This window comes from Theobroma cacao, chromosome 9 (genome assembly GCF_000208745.1).
Source record: "Theobroma cacao cultivar B97-61/B2 chromosome 9, Criollo_cocoa_genome_V2, whole genome shotgun sequence".
In the NCBI taxonomy this organism is placed as follows: domain Eukaryota; kingdom Viridiplantae; phylum Streptophyta; class Magnoliopsida; order Malvales; family Malvaceae; genus Theobroma; species Theobroma cacao.
This window is the reverse complement of record NC_030858.1, coordinates 16,814,431-16,828,481: the sequence shown is the minus strand read 5'-3', so window position 1 is coordinate 16,828,481 and position 14,051 is coordinate 16,814,431. Positions and strand designations below refer to the sequence as shown.

General features: G+C 32.4%; 1 pseudogene; it reads left to right on the top strand.

Moving 5' to 3' along the window:
- Positions 1-10,099, top strand: part of LOC18589443 — a 21,801-nt pseudogene extending 11,702 nt beyond the window's left edge.

The window sequence follows — 14,051 nt, the reverse complement described above, 5'->3', positions numbered from 1 at the left end:
TTTTTCTTTAGAAGATAATATTTTATTTTTATTTCTTAATACGTTTTATATGTATACATTAATGTGATAGCTTCCTCTCTTGTAACCAATAGCAAATTGGCAACAAAATACCCATAATTCTCAATCTCCAATTAATTTCTTATGAAAATATCATAAATTCAAAATAACTTGCTATCAAGCTAAAACAAAATATCAAGCTAAAAGTATACAGTAAAATATGATAACATCCTTAAACCAAAGTATTAGCTAGAAGTATCATGTTGAATAGCTCAATGGCTAATACAATAGCAGACACGATTGTTGCAATTTGCTCTTGAGAAAACCCTTCCATTGTGTGAACTAACAATATAAAACAATAATTAAAATAATGAAATATAAACATTATATAAAAACAGCATATAGTAAGCACAAAGTTAACTTTTCATCTCCACCTTACAAATATTCAATTTAAAAACAACATATAGAAGGATCTATTTTTGATATGCAGGGAATATGTTGGAAAAATTTAATGTAAGTTCAATTGATACTAAAGACCGATTTAATGGTAGCAATCAAAGGTAAAAAAAAAAGATTGCACTACAAGAAGCAGGACTCAAACTCGAGACCAATAATGCAAGCGTCACTAAGCAATTAACCACACAACCGACTAAACAAATTGTGGTAGGGTGCAACCAAAAGTTGATATAACGACTGGCAGTAACAACTAAACCTTTTTGCACTCTTTTCTTACACCATAAAATCTAAAAAAAAATTGCAAAGGTTTCCTACTATCAAGACCAATTTTACCTTAAACAAAATAAAAAATGGGAGGCCAAATCTTAAAAAAAAAAAAGCAAAAAAAGAGTAAAAATTCAAATTCAGGGTTAAAATGATGTTTTTGGGGTCAAAACGGCAACAGACCGCCTTCGGTTGTCTATCAACGCGTAGATCTCGAAAAGTTACATGGATTCAAAAAAAAATACCCCGATCGGACAACCGAGCATAAAGTTACGACCTTTTGAAGTTGAGAACACCTTGTGACCCAAAACAACCGAAACATTGTAACCTCTTTTAATTTAAATGCAGCATTGGGTTTAGGCCCAACCAACAGTCCTCATAAGAGCAAAATGAACTAGAAGAATGAGGGGACTAAACCCCCTAAGAGAAACCAACTCAGCTCCTATAAATTTTCCAAAAAAAAAGTTCCAATCCAAAGACCCAACCCTAAAAAAACGCAGAAACAAAAACACAAGGCTCCTTCCTTGATAAACCAACGTACTAACCAGTTGGATTACAGGCCGTCCATTAGAACATATAACATTCTTTACTAACTAGTCACGCAATGCTTTACTAACAAGTCACGCAATGTCTATCAACTAGTCACACAATGCCTTATCAGAAACTAGTCACACAATGCCTTATCAAAAACTAGTCACGCAATTTCCAAAGTCAGTCACGCAATTTCCAAAGTAAGTCACGCAATGCCTTATTAGAAACTAGTCACGCAATGTCTTATCAAAAACTAGTCACGTAATACCCAAAGTCAGTCACGCAATACCTATCAACTAGTCACGCAATGCCTTATCAGAAACTGGTCACGCAATGACTTATCAAAAACTAGTCACGCAATGTCCAAAGTCAGTCACGCAATGCCTTATCAAAAACCAACCACAAAGAAGATGGCCATGTCTTGACGGTATCATGGATTTGGCAATGCTAGGTATGAGTTCTACTGCTTTCAACATTTCTAATTGGATAGAAGTTTTAATTGGATAGAACTTGAAATCTATTTGATTACCCATATTTTGTTGAGGGAATAAAATCCAAAAATTGCAACACCAAAAATTGCAACCAAACACGCAGCGTTTTATTTCATCACAATTACTTGTGCCTCTTGTTGAAGATTAGCCCAAAAATCCAACCTGTCTTGCCGATCAAGGGCCAAATTATTTCAGTGATAAACCCTAAAATATAAATATGAAGAAAACCCAAATTAACAGAAAAAAGTCAGATTAAAGAATATAAGAAGAAGATAAAAAAAAGGAGAAAGAAAAAGAAGAATGGGAGATTTCAACCCACAATTTCAGATGATGAAGAAGCAGAGCTAGAAGAAGGAGGAGCAACTTTAGCAAAATGGAGAAGCAGTAGCAGACCCTCAACCCCAAAAACGATGTTTTGCTTTGAATTGTAAGTAAGTTTTTTAAAAGATGATGGGTAAAAATGTCCTTAAAGACATTGCAGAGTGCAATGTAATGTGATTGCATTGGTTTTGGACTGCAATCACATTACATCCATTGGCTGCAATGTAATTGCATTGCAATCTTACATTGTTGTGGTCTGTTACAAAACAAACAGTGCAATGTAATTTAATTGGGCACATTGCAGGGAATGTGATTTTACATCCTTTATACCAAACGCACCATAAGAGTAAATTGGTGAAGTTGAAAGGTAAGAATGGTGGATTTCAATTAAGCTTTGACTATTAAATCATAGCTGCCCATGTGCATAAACATCTAATCTTAGGGAAATATTAATGTGTGAATAATGTAGATTGTTAAGAGTTGTTGAACTAAGTATTTTGGTACCTAGTGGAAGCTACTTGAAAATTATTAGAAATTTGGAAATAACGCCATGTTTAAGTCGAATTGGAGACTTGAAAAGCTTGCTAGAAATTTCTTAGTGAAATTACATAGAGTTAAGGAGCGGATAGTATTATTGGTGAGAAAAATCCCACCAATTAAGGTGAGTGGGTGAACCTATTTTAAAACTATGTTCCCTATAATAGATATATGTATATGTTAATCTTGGTGAATTGATGCATATTGTGGAAGTTGGATTGGAAAGATACTATCAAAACATTTGTGGTTGTGCTAAAGTTTTATAAACTATTTTTTTTTTTAGGAATGTTTTAGCTCAATAATTATAAGGAAAATATCCATGAGGAGGGGTGAATTGGATTTCAAAAAAAATTTTAACAAATTGAACTTTGAAGCTTGATATAAAGTTTTTAAATTTCTTTTCTCTTTAAAACAAATAAAAAAAATGAACAAACAAGTTGAAAACAAATTTTCAAACCTTTTCAAAATAAAATATGCTAACATTTTAAAAAGGATTTGAGAAGTGAGTAAAAGAATAAGTTTAAAGACAAATATTCAAATCCTTTGAGAATTGAATTGAAAAACATATTTGAAAACAATAATTCAAATTTTTTCACAATAAAGTAAAAATAGGAAAATATAAAAGTGAAAAGTAAGTGAGCTATGAGTTTCAAAAAAATTTTCAAAGTGAAAAGCATAAGTTTGAGAAGAAGGGAAAGTTTCAAAACTTACTCTTACTTTAGAACATGTCAAAAACAATTTGGAAATCAAATGAGCAAGTAAGTTGAAAACAGATTCTAAAAAGCTTTTCAAAGTGAAGTGCATAAATTAAAATTGTAAAGTAATTTAAAGAGTAAATCAAAGAATAAAGCAAGATAAGTGCAGATTTTCAAAACGCTTCAAACCAAAGTAAAAAGCATAAGTATCTCAAAGTGAGTCAAAAGTGATTTGAAGATTGAGTTGAAGAAAAAGCAAGTTCAAAAATAAATGTTCAAATCTCTTAACAGCCAAGTAAAATGCACAATTAAGAAGTAGTGAAAAGTAAAGAGAAAATGCACAAGTTCAAGAGTAAGGAGAATAAAGAAAAGACACAAATCATTTATAGAGGCTCAATCCTCTCCATAGGCCTACATCTTCTCCTTTGGCTCACCAAGGAATTTGTAATCCATTATGAAAAATACATTTTCAAGGCTCAAGTATAACCTTTACAACAATGCCTTTTCATGGGAGCAGACATGTCACGACCCGAAACTCCCCTCGAGCCCGTGACAACTGCCTCGATGTCTCGATCGACATTCATTACCCGGAATGTCAACCGAAACCCCGCAAGGCTTTAATATCAGCTTCTCATTCCCTTATGAGTAACCATTTCCAAATATCACGTTCTAAAAGAGTTTAAGCTATTTTCGACTTAAAATAAATAAAATAATAATTTTCATCTCACAATGGTATTTTGGTTCTTTTTTCCAAAAATTTTGAAATCGGTAAAAATGTAATTTACCAGTACAAAACACATAATTCATAATCAAAAATAAGTTTAAAAATCTAAAATCTTCATTTAAAACGAAATTATGATTATTCGGATATAATAATAAAATAAAAAAAATATTAGGTAAAATATTCTATTTTCATATAAAACAATATTTTTAGAACACTGTGTAAATAATTTTTACAGTGTAAAAGCAAAATAAATGCTTACATACAGTAGTATAGATAACTAGAGTATAAAATTTAATTTACAGTGACACGTGAGCCCATGAATGACTAGAAGTATCAAAAGAATCGAACCTACATATTTTGAGGATGCCAATCCAATTGTAGTCCTTGATGAAATGAGTTATTTACTGACTATCCTAATGCCTGAAAGGGATGGAAATGAGGGTGGTGAGATTATATAATCCCAGTGAGTAAACAAATATCATTTAAAATATCTAAAGGCGAGTAACAGGAGACTAGTAAAACATTTCATCCAAATATGTTTTTTTAGAACACAAATATTCATTTCATTTAAAAATATTAATATGGCTTATGAGTATCTCAAAAGCTTGGCTCGTGCCAAAAACCATTATCATACTCAGTTATCAGGGATACCTTGGCCGAGGGCTATCCCAAACCGAATCCGCCAAGGCTATTAAAAAGTTATGTACGCATAAAACATGTTTTCATTTTGAAAATATAGTCGTTCCTTGGCGTTGGCCGAGTTCCCCCTCACGTGGTGGTTTAGCGTGAAGTGAACTCTAAAGTCATACCTCGGGAGTTACCCTACTCGCCTCTGCAACCGAGGTAAAATATATAAATATTCGAATTTCGTGCCCCTCGAATAGGCTGGTCCACAGAATGTAAACATTTCATCCAAACTTTTGTCGATTTTTCAAGGCTTTTCTAATATGTAAACATTCAGTCAATCACATGCATGTCATGACAAGTATTTTACAGAGTCAGGCTTGACATATTCTCCCCCACTTGGATCAACCATATGATCCTTTTTCATGACTGATTTCGACATCCGACTAAATATTAATATTTTAATATTATTTCATTAATAAAATATTATTTTATTCTAAAAATTTTATCTTGTCTCTTTGGTTTCCAAAGTTCCTTATTATGCCTCAATTCTCATCCGATCAGCTTTATTTATCACCATATCAAAGTATGGGGCATTTCAAGACATGACCCATACAATGCCTTTTCACGTAAGTAAGCATTGTTGGTATGTGCCCTTAGGCAAATTGGATTGGTCAAGGAATATATATTGTCATTTAATGCATACTTAATCACATAACAATATGTGATAGAGGTTTTCATTCATGTTAGTGCTATAATAAAGAGTTATTAAATACTAATTGGATGAAGCCCATGGAACATAAAGGCCTTACATGAGAAATGTAAAGTTGTTACAATTATGAGATCACTATGCATCAAAGCCATGTTTCTAAAATTATTCTTAGTCATTGTATTGTCAAGACAAACATTGACAATGCTTAAAAACTGGTACATGTTAAGCCTCTTTACTTGGGAAGTAAGCAATCGATCTCATAGATTGAAGTATAAGGGATACTTGAGGATAAAATATAGGTGCTTGTTAAAGAACAAGTTCACTGAACTTGACCGGCTATGAGAACTCTATTTGGCATTTCACTTAAGTTTCTATTGAATATGTTCTCATGTAATGGTTGTGCAATTAGTCCTTGACTTGAGACACCAAGTCATCTTGTTTGGGGAATGACATACTTTGATTTCACTTCTATGAGTTTGGAGGCAACCAGATGCCTAAACAAAGTATTTTTGGATATGCCATGAAGCATACAAAGGTGGATGAGTGGTCAAGAAAAGATTCATCACCCCAAGTGATATAAGGGGATGTATCTCACTCGTTCTCGATTCTTAATTAACTTGTATAAAGTCTTTGGCCAAAGCATGATGAATTTGAGGAAAGTTAGTTTCTTAAATTCATAAGGTTAGTCTTGAATTATGAAAACTAATATGGAATGTCATAAGTAGACACTAAGACATGCTTTATGACATATCCAGGATATTTGATGAAAGGACCATATTATACTAAGAGGCTTATCACTGAAGGGTTTTGTCAAATTCTTTAATTGACTCTCTAACATTTTGGATGGTCATGATGTATTGCTAGATGTCGCTCATGATTTATAAATATACATTAATTATCAACTTGATATTTTATTAGAATTTATATTTATTGCCAACATGTTAGAAGCTTAATAGGTCACACACATTAAGTGACATGATTGAGATTAAATAAGGATAATCAATTAAGTTGGACTTAATTAGAATAAACCAAAATAAAGTGAGAAATTAATTAAGCTCACAATGACTTAATTGAATTAAAATACAACTATTGTATCTAAGGATACAACTTAGTTTGGCTATATAAATATGTTATGTCATCTAAAAGATAATGAGCCTCTAGTTACTTCTTAACCCTTTCATAATAACAAGAAAAAGAAAAATGGTTTTCTTTCTCTAATTAAAATAAGATTTTGCAAGAACTTTTGGTCTTTTTGTTTTAGAAACAAAACTTGCTAACACAAGTAAAATTCTACCTTTAAGAAGGTCTTATTCAGTCGCTGTGTGGATTACTATTAGAGGCCAAACACTTGGGTTGCTAAAAATTTGACAAATCCTAAAGGGGAAGAAGTAAAGATTTTGACTGTAGGATTTTAAACTGTCTTATTCTCTTTTTAGATTTTTTGCTTTATCACAAGCAATTTTAGATTTAATTAGCTCTTGATTATGATATCTAGAGCAAGTTATGTAACTTTCAAACTTATGAGTGTTCATAATTAATTTGAATATTACATAAAAAACACAAACATTGATCCTGTAGGATTCGACTGTTTCTCTTATTAAATACAAGTTTATTTTTTCGCTACGTTATATTTTTAATTTCTTGATTAATCTCATGTTAGAGCATGAGGTCGAATATCAATAAGCATAACTCCTTACTTTTTCAAGGATCAGGCGTAACCTCTTACCTTTTCAAGGATCCAGCGTAGCCTCTTGCCTTTTCAAGGATCAGGCGTAACCTCTTTACAACACTACCTTTCGAAGGCTTAGGCATAACCTTCCTTTCTTATAAGGTCAAAGCAATAATACCTTTAGAAAGTGGGTTTTGCTTAGTAAGTACAATGGAAGAAGAGTTTAGAAGAGTTAAAAATGATTACAAATGATATGAGTGAAGGTACAAGGAATTTGAAGCTCAAAAGCAACTCACAAGCTCTTTGATGAATATGAATGGCTAGCTTGGTTTTTCTTTATTTCTCCTCTTCTTCTTCATCTCATTTGATTCTTGATCAAATGATCTATTTCTCAACTCTTCTCTCTTCCACAATGTGTTGGAGAAGTCTCTTTTATACTTAGAAATAGTTTATAGCAGTTGGGGATGATTTGGTGGAAAAACTAGCCATTTTCTTGTCTTTTTCTTGTCTAACAACCAGTTTTGGAGTATGAAAATTGATTCTTTTTCTTGAGATGTCGGTTCTTCTTTGGTTTGAAGCTTTTTGCTTTTAAAGAATCGATTCTTTATTCTTGATAAATTAGTTCTTTTTGTCTTGAGAATTAGTTCTTTCCTCTCTAGATATTAGTTCTTTTAGCTTCAAGAATCAACATCTACCTTTCCAAGAATTGAATCTTTTGTGCCCTCAAACTTGCAAGAATCGACCTCTTGACTATTGGAATCAATTTTTGAGCTCCTAAAAACTTGTCTAAGTATTCCATCTTACAAGAATCGATGTTTCCTTTAACAAAACAACTTCAAATGTTAATCAAGTAAGGAAACATAAAAATATATTAAAAGCATTCAAGGATCACTCAAGCTATTCAAGGATCACTTAGGCAAAATTTTTTTTCATTTTTGTAATGCCAAAACTCTAATAATTTCCAAGCTATTAAAGTTAACAGTTTTCTATTATATATATATATATATATTAATAAATGTTTTCAAAAATTGGGAAATAAGCCCTTCATAATGTTTTACCTCAAAATGTGCCTTGCAAGTTCCTTGTGGTTGTGATAAAATTGAGAATGACTATAATTTGATTATTGAAATGTGTTATTTCCAATTTATTACATCCTTTACTAAACATGCTGTTTTGAGTATTAAACCATGCCTTGAAATGATTTGTATATAAATACTTGATTTATTGATGATATTACATACTAAATTCTTGAGCTTCATAAATGCATTGAGAAATTGATGATATAACTAAATTGAGACACTCGGGAGTAGGTTCTATTGTCACACCAGATTTCATGTGACCTTTGTGCACAAAGTTGGCTCTAGCTAGAGGTACATTTATAAGGATGCCTATGGGCTTATATTTACGTGTCAAGACCATCGGATTATACTTATACGTGGCAAGGACCACGAGTTATAATTACATTCGCTTAAATTGTTGGCCATATTGATATGTGGAATGTCATAGGTATTTGAGAAGTAAGGGGAAAGGCCCCCGAAATATTATTTACGTGGGAAAAGGCCCACGGGCTTTACAGACCTACTTGAGAGCGATGCTCGTCTATTTGATTGCAGTATTGTTTATGGCATGGTAATGGTCTTAAATCTGTTTTCTACAAGGCAAGGTGTTTTTCATATGTGTTTAATGTATGAGCATAATATGAGATTTAAGCATTGAAATTGCTTCATACTCGCCATGGTAAATTAAACAAAAGTATATGGTTGGGCATTGCGATTTCAGCTTGCTTTATTTAAAGTTTTATAACTTATATCTTTTCTGCATGGTTTGGAATTAATTGTGCTTTAACACAATGTTTATGTACTAATTCATATTTTATACTTGCAAGGCTACCCTAACTTGTATTTATTGGTTAATTTTAATCATTTATATTTTGGTTTTTCATTTTCAAATGTTCCACTTTAATGCTTGTTTTTCATCATCGCCTGCTCACTGAATTGATGATCGTTTAGTCTGTGAGACTCACCACACTTATCTTATTTTGCAGATGATTGAGTCGTTTAGTGCATCCTTGGGTGAGTTCCTCTTCTAATGTTGCATAAGTAATGGCATCTCGTAGTACTTTCCCTAGTGTCATACCTTTGCTGGAGGTCTTTATGATAATAACGTGTCTTGGAATGGTTTATGTCTAATGGAAATTTGGAGGATTGTAATCGTAACACTTAATTTTATATTTTAATTATGGGATGTATGGACATAAATATTTCTAAGTACTTATGTTTAAACTAAAAGTGTGATAATCAACTTAAGTATGGATTGTGATTATTTGGTTTGAGGCAAGTATGGTTAAATTAAAAATTTATGATGCAAGTTGATTAGGGTAAATCTATATGGATTAGAGAAGAAAATAATTAAATTTTTCTGTCATGATAAGATCAAATCATAACAAGTGGATGAGTGGTGATTGGTGAGAAAAGTTTAAATTAAGGCTAGTTTGAGCTTGGTGGGCTTGCTCGCAAGACTCAAACGCCAACAGCAATCGCGGAAACGTTCATTACAATGCAAGTCCCACATATGCTACGCCATTAAAAGGAATTAAGTCCGGAGTTCATTGAGAGAGCTTCCAAACAAACACCTCCATGAAAAACAATCTGATAAAATCATTTCAGAGGGCGAGCAAAATGGGTTTGTTGACCAAATCCGCAATACAAGTCCTCCATATTCCTGAAGGGTGACAGCTAATCCTGTACCAACACCTAGCAATAACTATGGTTTGTTTAAAGGTTCCGCAAATATCTTGCGTCCTAATATTTCTAGTAAGAGGGGCCAATCAGATACAGATGATGGACATCGGAATGTGCCTCCCACAGAAGACTTAATGGATGTCTCTTGGAGCCGTAGAGAAGTCTTTTGAGGACAGAAATGCAACTGTTGGGCTGAGATGGAGATCTGATGAAACTAGTGAAGAGGAAGAGCAGAGTCCAGAGAAAACCTTAGAAGTTGGTGCAACCCCTATGAAAGGACATCGAACGAGGAGATTTTCCAGAAGATGAAGGATCCCATTGCCAATGTAATTCACCATTCTCTTATCTAAATATATATTCTTGCCTTTGTCGTAACGAATGAGACAAAAGTGACTCAAACCTGTAAATTTTGGGTCAGAGTTACATTGCTCATGCTCCACAATTTCCACGAGGGGAAAGGTCCAACTCTGCCTCATCACAGATTCAGAGGAGTTGGTTAATGGGTCATGGTTGTCTTCTGGATATCATGATGAAACAAAGTGTTTTTGATAATTGATGGGGGATCAGTTCATCAAGGATCACCCAAATTTTTTTATCTTTTTTTTTTTTTCTAAAAGTAAGCTCAAGGCAGCATTTTTAAAAACAAAAAGTCTTATCTTACCTATTATAATAAATATATTTTGTTAATTTATGTATTATTTATTTGTTTACATATCAAATTATACACAACAAATAGTAATTAAGATTATCATTAATTATGATACTTTATATCATAGATTATAAATTATTTTAAACAATAAAAATTAACTCGAACAATATAATAAAAAATTATAGAGGTAAATTTAAATAATAAATATTTTAACAAGAATACGTAAATAATTGCAGTTTTGATTTTCTCAGTAAAATCTACTATCACATTTGAAAGTATTAAAAAATAAATTAAATATTATTATTATTATTTTAGTTTATTTTTATTTTGACCTAAGAGGTTAATATTTGTGTGAGTTTTAGAAGTTGAATATTTTTGAAATAGTATTAAGTTTATTTGTTTATGTAAAAAATTAATTTCTCAATAATAATATCATGCTTTTCATCAAATAAAATTGACATGGACTTAAATTTGTATGTAATTATGGTATATCTTACCTAATTTATATATGACACATATTATATTTTTTTATAATTATGTTATTTATGTAGATCACATTTTTCTTTTTTAATTTAAACTTTACATTAACTTTTGTTCTTTATGAGAAGTGTTAAATTTATTATTTTTATCATTGTGCTTAGTAATTATGTTAAAATTTTATAAAGGCTAGTTAGAACTTTATGTTGACATCTTACTTGTTTTTTGTTACATTATTATCAAGTTATACATTCTTACCTTTCACTTATATTTATAATTATCATAATTTATTTTAAGTTGATTTCGTCACTTAAGCCAAGCAATGGTTAGATCCACTTAAAAACAAGAACAAAAAAACAATTCACTGTCAACATAACCACACACCTAGAGAGCTTAACGACTAAACTTACAATATCACAATCAAAATACAATGCAGATAACATAACAGAGCATATAAAACGGACAATAGAAATCTCAATAAAGGAAACATGAATGGCATAACACATGAATATTAGATGACACAAATTTGCTTGGTAGATACACGTACGGTTTAACCCAACATCATCATTGAACAAACAAATGTCAACCGAATCCATAGTCCACAACCATATCATATGTCATAATTGCATTAAACAGCAATAAAACACCACAGCTCAGCAACTCATCAAAAAAGAAATAAAAAGAAATTACCACCAAGCATAGAACATGTTGTTTCTGTCAACACATAATCAAGCCAATGAGTCAACCATAGCATTCGACTCTCAGAAAATGAAGCAATAAGTGATATTCCTTTGCTTAACTGAAACAATTTTTTGACCATTCGCGCTTCGAGACAGTTTCCTAAACCGCGTACATTCCATGAACACATCTCCATTCTGTCTACACGAACCTTACAGCAAACAGATATACACACCCCAACACAACACCATCACAATAACATAACCAAAACAACAGAAAACATAAAAAAAAAAAAAACACTAATATAATGCAACCAATCAATTTTGCTCGTTAAATTCTTCTAGTTTAATCAACCTGTCCATAACTTGATGCTCATCACACAACGGTGTCATTCCAAGTTGGGGACGCATGTTCCATATGTTTTTAGCCTCCCTTGGAATTATGGCATTCCTATTTCAAATGTCTCCATCAGATAATTAAACATTTACACCTAAATCGTTAGAAATTAAGTCTCTTACCTCCAAGTTGTCAAGATTCTTTTCCCTTTTCCTTTCATAGCGTTCTTTTTCAACTTCTTTCCACCTTTTTGTATTTCACCTTTTTTCCAGTCGATTCTCTTTTTAATTTCATTGAGACTTTCAACCAAATTCGGCATCAGAGATGTGAAATCCCAACCCAGGTTTTTATATTTCACTGGTATAGTCATTGGATTTTTCACTTTGAGCGTCCTTTTGCTTCTTCCTACCATCAAATGAACAATCTGGACAATATTACACTATGTTTTCCTCTCTTTTTGTAGAATCTCGATTTTATATGCAAGGTTAAGATGGTAAATTTACTTGGTGAACTGGATAGAGGACTTTATCCCCAACCTAAAGTATAAGGATCAACTCTTAAAAGTGTTCAAACAAGTAAAAGTGACACCGGGGCATTGTAAAGACACTTGGGCGTTGTGAAAGACACCAATCGTAGCGAGGTTGAAAACTCCACTAAGGTGAATCACCAATTTTTGCAAGGTTGAAAATCCTACTAAGGTGAAAACTGGATAGAGGACTTTATCCCCAACCTAAAGTATAAGGATCAACTCTTAAAAGTGTTCAAACAAGTAAAAGTGACACCGGGGCGTTGTAAAGACACCTGGACGTTGTGAAAGACACCAATCGTAGCGAGGTTGAAAACTCCACTAAGGTGAATCACCAATCTTTGCAAGGTTGAAAATCCCACTAAGGTGAAAAATAGTCAAAATCCCACTTTGGTTGGCTAGGCCAAAGATACTAAAACCTCTTATTCTTTAAAAGAGCCTAGAGAAATAAGCACTCTTACTTAAGAAAATATTATTTATTAACTCTCAACTCTGAATGCCTCATAACTAAGCCTAAGGGTCCTATTTATAGTATTATAGGCCCAAATCCTAATAAAACTCTACTCCTAATTATTCTAATACAATTAGAATAATTAATAAGATATTTAAATAAAATAGGTGTTCTATTCCTAAATAGAACATGACTAGCTTAAAATCCTAATACAAGTAAAGGAAGAATTTTAATATACCTATAATTCCAAACTAATAATAATCTACTATTATACTCCTGTATCATTCTCTCTAAGTTGGAGAAAAATCGTCTTCAAGATCCATATCTTCATCATGTTCTCCATAGTAAAGTGAGAGATCAGCTACATTGAAAGTTGTAGAAACTTCATAATTTTTAGGAAGTTCAATCTTGTAAGCATTTTCATTAATACGTTCTAAGACTCGGAATGGTCCATCAACTCGAGGAGATAGTTTTGCACGAGACTTAGGAAAACGTTCTTTCCTTAAATGAATCCATACTAAATCTCCCTTTTTAAAACTAGCTGGCCTTTTGTGTTTGTTGGCTTGCTTTTGGTATCTGTCAATCTGACGATTAGTCTTCTCTCGAACTTCTTTATGAAGCTTCTTGATTTGCTTAGCACATTCTTCAGCATCAGCACTAAATTCATGAGTAGTTGGTAATGCAGGAAGGTCCAAAGGACTAAGAGGGCGTTTTCCATACACTACTTCAAATGGACATCTTCCAGTTGTTTGGCTCACAGAATTATTATAAGAAAATTCTGCTTGTGCTAATACAATATCCCATTGGCGAATGTGTTTACCTACAAAGCTTCGTAATAAGTTTCCCAAACTTTTGTTGACCATTTCTGTTTGACCATCCGTTTGAGGGTGACTTTCTGAACTAAATTGTAAGTGAGTTCCCATTTTCCTCCAAAGAGTTCGCCAGAAATGACTCATGAACTTCACATCTCGATCTGAAGTGATGGTTTTTGGAATTCCATGAAGACGCACAATTTCTTTGAAGTACAAATCAGCTATGTGAGAAGCATCATCAGTTTTACGACATGGCACAAAATGAGCCATTTTGGAAAATCTATCGACGACTACCATTACAAAATCCTTTTGCCTTTGAGTTCTTGGTAAACCCAAAACAAAATCCATACTTACATCTAC